Below are 7867 nucleotides of genomic sequence, written 5' to 3'. Positions count from 1 at the left end.
TCTTAATGGGAGTAATTCAAACGGGACTTCTGATGTAGCCTGTTTGAGAAAAGAGAATAACATCGATTAGGAAGTATAATAAGGGTACTTTTGTCTTTTATTGTTTTACCAAGATAATTCTTACCAGGATCGTCAAAGATGAGGAGATGAATATGGACTCCGCCTATTCAACAAAAGAGCTCCAAAGGTGAGCTGAAGATCTGCCAGGGCCTTTTGTCTAGACTGTAGAACAGAAAACAATAATTATCCTGTTAAAACATATAAATTATAAAACATCGTATAAAAGTCAAGATTTTTTTATATAAATAGAAACGGTATTATAAGTTATAACAATAATAAAGTAAGCTTATGGATTGGTTTGTAGCCCATCTTTCATAATAATGAGTGTATCTTTCTAAAGAGTTTTTAGCCATCTCTCTTCGTTTCTCTGTGTCATCATACTGCAGACAACAAAATACACAATATTTATTATTTAATAACTTCAAATGTGTAAAATATTTAGTAAATGATATAAATAAATCTTAATTTATCACCACTCCCTCTTGTTTTGCTGCCTCATCACGGTTGCATGCATAAAAACCACCTGTTCTTTCACCATGATCAGATCACGCACCAAGACAAAGCCTGCAAAAAAACATATTTCACAAGATTTTTATGAAAAATACATTGGAAAATAAATAATAAACTTACCAGCAGAATTCAAATTTGCAAGGCGGAGTACATGTAATATGCATACAGCCTTGGTTCTTTTCAATTGGTCGCTTGCATTTGGGACCTGGTTTCGAATTAGCTAATATCCTAAAAAATTAACCAAGTTAGATCACAAAAGGTATAGGGGTAAATAAGTAAATATAACTAAATACCAATTCATGTTTTCAGATTCTACACAATGTCACAGTCAACCGGTCTGTGAGCCTCCTCAATACACTGTTAATATGTATCAAAAGTAATGAATATTTACTTTGTTTTTCATTTAAAAAGTAAAAATAATGAAGCTTACATTCCAGCAAAAGCTATATGAGCAACCACAGGTAACATCAAATGTTCCACCACCAACAATGAAGTCCACGACATAGTCACAACACCATTTTGTATAAAATGAAAAGAAAAAAGGATAATATATTAGTGAATAAAGGGGGTAATAATAATTAATAATATGTGATGATGTTTAATTATAATAATTTATATTACTATTACCTTTATATTGTCTTCCACAAAGGATAATATAGTATTGAATAAAGGGGGTAATAATAATCAAACCCAGATGCCATTTCTGATAAAGGAGTGGAACCAAGCAAAGATGGAGAAGAGTCATTGCAAAACAGTCGTTGAACAGACGAAGCACAAAGATTGAATGCAATCTTTTGGATAAAGAAAGCAAATTCAGAGCCCACCAAGGTACCTATCAAGAAGATAAAATCATTTAAACAACTGTAAAGAATCAAGAACATACAAAAATTGTTCATACCACATCAGTCTTCATATAAATGGATAACATTATTCCAAGATTCACAATGTAGAGAAAGCCAAACAAGATCAGAAATAACAAGAAAGATTATCAGCCAGCAACAGATTTCTATAATTGTCAAATGCAAGTAAAAATTCACCTGGTCAGGATAGACCTGGCCTCCTGTAACATATTGTATGGCAGAGTAAACATAAAGAAAGCCATCATGATAAACCAAAGGTCATGTGTGTCCTTTCAGATTGTTGTAATCTCTCTCTCCTTCAATAAATCCATCAACTTGTATGCCATTTCAAATTGTGTGTGTGTGTATATATATATATATATATATATATATATATATATATATATATATATATATATATATATATATATATATATATATATATATATATGTTGTGTAATACGAAGGATCCGAATAGACTTAAATAATATTAGCTCAATGCGGAATGAGATCAAAAATTATCAAAGCGTAATAATCACAACGAAATACGAATAAAATAAATAGAATAGAGACACAGGAATTTACGTGGAAACCCAAATCGGGAAAAAAAACCACGGGCGGAGGAAGCCAAGAAACAATTCACTATAATTTGCAGTGTTTATAGGGATTATGAAAGAGATTACAAATAGAGTGAGAGGGCTAAAATATATGGTGGTGTATCAGTATATATATATATATATATATATATATATATATATATATATATATATGTAATGTTTTACTATATATATATATATATATATATATATATATATATATATATATATATATATATATATATATATATATATATATATATATATATATATATATATATTTGATTGTTGGGTTCGTGTGTTTATGATGAAAATGGCTTAGGCTATTTATAGCCAAAGAGAAGGTAATATGAAAGGAAAGAGAAAAAAAAATGTCCAAAATTGTAGGCGGAAAAGATTTGTAGGCGCCTACCATCCATTTTTCATTCCAAAATTAAGATATATATATTATAATATTAACCACCGTCCATTCTCATTTCCAAATTCACACTTATATTACTATTCTTAGTCAAACTATGAATAGTAAATGATAAGTTACTGAAATAACCCCTGAACTATTTACCACTTGCTAATTTTGGAGGCAACTTTTCCACAATCTCCACCTTGACATCAAAATTAAGCAAGTCATGCTTTACGATTAGTCAAAACCTATAGCTCACCAAACTCTAAAACTTCCATAAGAACCTGCAAATTTTATATAGAGAAAAAATTGTTTCCGAAAAATAAATAATACTTCCTCCACCTACGAGCCTTCAGGCTCAACTGCGATCAGAAACACCCACCATGTCCAAACATAATTTGAACTTGGCTATAGGAAGACTTTTGGTGAACATATAAGCAGGATTATAATCTGTATGAATCTTGTCCACAACACAATCACCTTTTTCAATGATATCCCGCACAAAATGATAACGAATATCAATATGCTTTGTTCGGTCATGAAACATTTGATCTTTACTCAAGAAGATAGCACTCTGGTTGTCACAGAAAACTGTGGTCACCTTTATTCTATCATCGAGTTCTCCAAATAACCCCTTCAACCAGATATCTTCCTTAACTGCTTCTGTAATCGCCATGTACTCTGCCTCGGTAGAAGACAGGGCAACTGTAGACTGTAACTGGGCTTTCCAACTAACAGCACAACCATTTAGAGTAAACACATACCCTGTAATTGATCTTCGTTTATCCAAATCTTTGCCATAATCTGAATCAACATATCCGAACACCCCAGTGTTAGATTTACCAAAACGTAAACACATAGAAGACGTACCGCGTAAATAACGAAAAATCCACTGTACTGCTTTCCAATGTTCTTTCCCCGGGTTCGCCATGTATCTACTAACCATGCTAACAGCATAAGCCAAATCAGGGCGCGTGCAGATCATAGCATACATCAAAGATCCAACAGCACTAGAGTATGGAACACGTGCCATGTAAGCCATATCAGTCTCATTAGTAGGACTCAAAGCGGATGATAGCTTGAAATGAGCTGCAAAAGGTGTGTTGACAGACTTTGCTTCGTGCATATTGAAGTGTCTTAGGACTTTCTCAATATAACTTTTCTGAGAAAGATGCAAGATCCTAGACTTCCTGTCACGAATAATTTCCATACCTAAAATCTTTTTGGCAGCTCCTAAGTCCTTCATTTCAAATTCAGCTTTCAACTGGTCTTTTAACTTCTGAATCTCCTTCATATCTTTCGTTGCAATCAACATGTCATCCACGTACAAGAGTAAGTAGATCTCTGAACCGTTGTCACCTTTCTTGAAATAAACGCAGCTATCATAGGTGCACCTGCTGAATTTGTGACTGGTCATGAAAGAATCGAACCTCTTGTACCATTGTCTAGGAGACTGCTTGAGGCCATAAAGAGATTTGTTCAACTTGCATACGTAGTTCTCCTTTCCAGGAACTACAAAACCTTCAGGTTGTTGCATAAAAATCTCTTCCTCAAGCTCACCATTTAGGAAAGCTGTAGTGACATCAAGTTGTTCTAACTCAAAATCGTTAGAAGCAACCAACCCCAACAATACACGAATGGAAGTATGTTTGACAACTGGGGAATAAATGTCAGTGTAATCAATACCAGGAATCTGACTGTAGCCTTTAGCTACTAACCGAGCCTTGTATCTTGGTTTATCATTTGGGTTGACAGGTTCCTTGAGCTTATAGACCCACTTGCATTTAACTAGTCTCTTCCTTTTCGGAATAGGAACTAAATTCCAAGTACTGTTTCGCTGCAAGGATTCCATCTCATTTTGCATAGCGAGCATCCAATCATTTGAGTCTTCAGATTTGATAGCCTCGTCATAATTCGTAGGCTCCGTTGCGTACTCAATATTATCAGCAACAATAAAAGCATAGGCAACTAAATCAGATTCAGCATACCTCTTCGGAGGAATAATCTGTCTTCTCGGTCTATCTCTTGCAATGCTTGGAGTAGTAGCTTGTGGTTGTGAAGGTGTTGAATCTTCACCAATAACATGCTCATCCGACGAAGAAGAATCTTGATGCTGATTTGTATTCTGATTAGTGGTAGGTGAAGTAGGAAGCTCCACCTCCATTTGAGCATTCTCTTTATTTGCTTCGGATGATACATCTGATGCATCTGTTCTTTTAGAAGAGTCAGCAACTGGTTGAATCATAGCAGACTCATCAAAAGTAACATCTCTTGAGATGATAATTTTCTTCAAATCAAAGATCCATAACTTGTAACCCTTTACACCTTGATTGTACCCAAGAAAAACGCATTTGATTGCTCTTGGTTCTAGCTTCCCATTGTCAACTCGTGCATACGCTGGACATCCGAATGGTTTTATATCTGAATAATTTGCAGGTTTACCTGACAATAACTCAAATGGAGTTTTCTTCTCGATTGCTCGTGACGGTGATCGGTTGATAACATAGCAAGCAGTCGAAGCAGCCTCCGCCCAAAAAGACTTTGGCAATTTGGAATTAGAAAGCATACACCGGACCTTCTCCATAATGGTGCGATTCATCCTTTCAGCTACACCATTTTGTTGAGGTGAATGGACTACTGTGCGATGTCGAGTAATGCCTTCCTTTTGACAATAGACATTAAACTCTTCTGAGCAAAACTCAAGTCCATTATCCGTACGAAGATACTTTACCACCAGACCTGATTGCTTTTCAACCTGAACTTTCCAATTTCTGAAGGTATAGAAAACGTCTCCTTTATGTTTTAAGAAGAAAGACCACACCTTCCTGGAGAAATCATCAATAATAGTGAGCATATAAATAGCTCCACCTTTTGAAGCAACTCGAGCCGGTCCCCACAAATCCGAGTGAACATAATCAAGTGATCCTTTTGTTGTATGGATGCCACTTGCAAACCTCACTCGTTTTGCCTTGCCATATAGACAGTCTTCACAGAAATCCAAATCAACAATCTTTTGTTGACCAAGTAAACCTCTTTGACTCAATTCTGACATGCCTTGAAAACTCATATGGCCGAGTCGAAGGTGCCAAAGACGGGATTGATCTGGATCAGAAAGAGACTTTGAAACAACAGCAGCATCACTCGAAATTGTTTGCCCGTCAAGAAAGTAAAGATCTGAGGTTTTTCGTTTGGCTCTCAGTTTGTCGGAGCCGTCTTTGAATACCCTGAGAGCTCCACCTTTACCAGCAAACTCGTATCCCCTTTTGTCAAAGGAACTGAGAGATAACAAGTTTCTTCTGAGGTCAGGAACATATCTAACATCCCCCATGGTTCGAATAACTCCGTCAAACATACGGATCCTGACTGAACCATGTCCAAGAACTGGACATGTAGTATTGTTACCCATCAACACATAGCCCTGGTTAACCTTTTCAAATGTGTAAAACCAACTTTTGTTGTGACACATATGAAAAGTACAACCAGAGTCGAGTATCCAATCACCAGTGGAATCCAGTTTATCTGAATAAACTGTCAAAAGTTCTCCAATACCTTCCACCTCAGCTACATCGGCTTCACCCGAAGTGCTAGCTTGTTTACCATTTGCTGCCGTCTTCTCTTTTTCTTTATTCTTCAACTTGAAGCATTCTTCAAGCACATGTCCCTTCTTGTGACAATAGTTGCAAAACTTTCGTTTGCCTTTTGATTTGGATCTGGTTCTGTTGGAAGATTGAGAAGTTCTACTTCTCTCTGTTGTTCTTCCTCTGGCATTCAAACCTTCGGCTTTAGCATCACTTGAACCACCACCAGTAATATGCTTCATCTTCTCTTTGGAATCCAAAGCTGTATAGACTTCATCTAAAACTAAAGTGTCACGGCTATAGATAATAGTATCACGAAAATGGCTATAGGATTCTGGCAACGACGACAGTAAGAATAAAGCCAAGTCTTCATCTTCATACTGAACATCCATATTCTCTAAGTTATTTACTAACTCTTTAAATGTGGATATATGTTCAGTTAAAGAGCCTCCTTCAATCATCTTGAGATTGAACAACCGTTGCTTCAAATGCAACTTGTTTGGTAAGCTCTTGGTCATCAACAGTTGCTCCAACTTTAGCCATAAAGAAGCCGCTGACGTTTCTTTTAGAACATCTTGCAAAACATCGTTTGACAAGTGCAAACGAATCTGGGATAAAGCCTTCAGATCTTTCATCTCCTTTTCTTCATCGGTCCATGTATCGGGCATCTTATTGAAACCCAAAAGCGCCTTGTGTAAATCCATCTGAATGAGAATGTCTCTCATCTTTACTTGCCACAACGGAAATCGTGTGTTACGATCCAGTAGTGGAATATCGTATTTTACCGAAGACATGATTAATTACTTGATAAAATGATCCCAATGAGCTAATATTACAACCCGGATGCTCTGATACCAATTGTTGTGTAATACGAAGGATCCGAATAGACTTAAATAATATTAGCTCAATGCGGAATGGGATCAAAAATTATCAAAGCGTAATAATCACAACGAAATACGAATAAAATAAATAGAATAGAGACACAGGAATTTACGTGGAAACCCAAATCGGGAAAAAAAACCACGGGCGGAGGAAGCCGAGAAACAATTCACTATAATTTGCAGTGTTTACAGGGATTATGAAAGAGATTACAAATAGAGTGAGAGGGCTAAAATATATGGTGGTGTATCAGTATATATATATATATATATATATATATATATATATATATATATATATATGTAATGTTTTACTATATATATATATATATATTTGATTGTTGGGTTCGTGTGTTTATGATGAAAATGGCTTAGGCTATTTATAGCCAAAGAGAATGTAATATGAAAGGAAAGAGAAAAAAAAATGTCCAAAATTGTAGGCGGAAAAGATTTGTAGGCGCCTACCATCAATTCTTCATTCCAAAATTAAGATATATATATTATAATATTAACCACCGTCCATTCTCATTTCCAAATTCACACTTATATTACTATTCATAGTCAAACTATGAATAGTAAATGATAAGTTACGGAAATAACCCCTGAACTATTTGCCACTTGCTAATTTTGGAGGCAACATTTTCCACAATATATATATATATATATATATATATATATATATATATATATATATATATATATATATATATATATATAAAGAGAATAATTCTTAATTAACATTACAGTCAACATGAAGTATGTGATATCCTTCACGGATCTATAATCACCTTTTGAAACCGAACTAGCAATCAACGCCTAAAACAAAACAAAAAAAATGGTTAAGTCAACAATCTGTCAAATAGTCAAACATTTTCCTTAAGCTATTTGTTAAGTCAAGATTTGGTCAATTTATACCTGACCTGATGCTGCCAATGCATCTATAATAAGAGAAACAAACAACCAAACTTGCAAACATATCTGATGAGCAGCCATGGCTATAGGACCT

General features: G+C 35.1%; 1 long non-coding RNA gene across 1 annotated transcript; it reads right to left on the bottom strand.

Moving 5' to 3' along the window:
• Positions 1–350: 350 nt before the first annotated feature.
• LOC145113123 (uncharacterized) lies at positions 351–799 on the bottom strand. Its single transcript, XR_013710734.1, has 3 exons — positions 691–799; positions 534–624; positions 351–440 (listed from the first exon to the last, which is right to left on the bottom strand). It is a non-coding gene; the product is annotated as an uncharacterized LOC145113123 (long non-coding RNA).
• Positions 800–7867: the final 7068 nt, after the last annotated feature.

Source organism: Lactuca virosa, chromosome 5 (genome assembly GCF_052849685.1).
Source record: "Lactuca virosa cultivar CGN04683 chromosome 5, Lactuca_virosa_CGN04683_v6, whole genome shotgun sequence".
NCBI classification, from domain to species: Eukaryota; Viridiplantae; Streptophyta; class Magnoliopsida; order Asterales; family Asteraceae; genus Lactuca; species Lactuca virosa.
The sequence above is the reverse complement of the archived record's forward strand: the minus strand, read 5'-3'. Positions and strand labels throughout refer to the sequence as shown.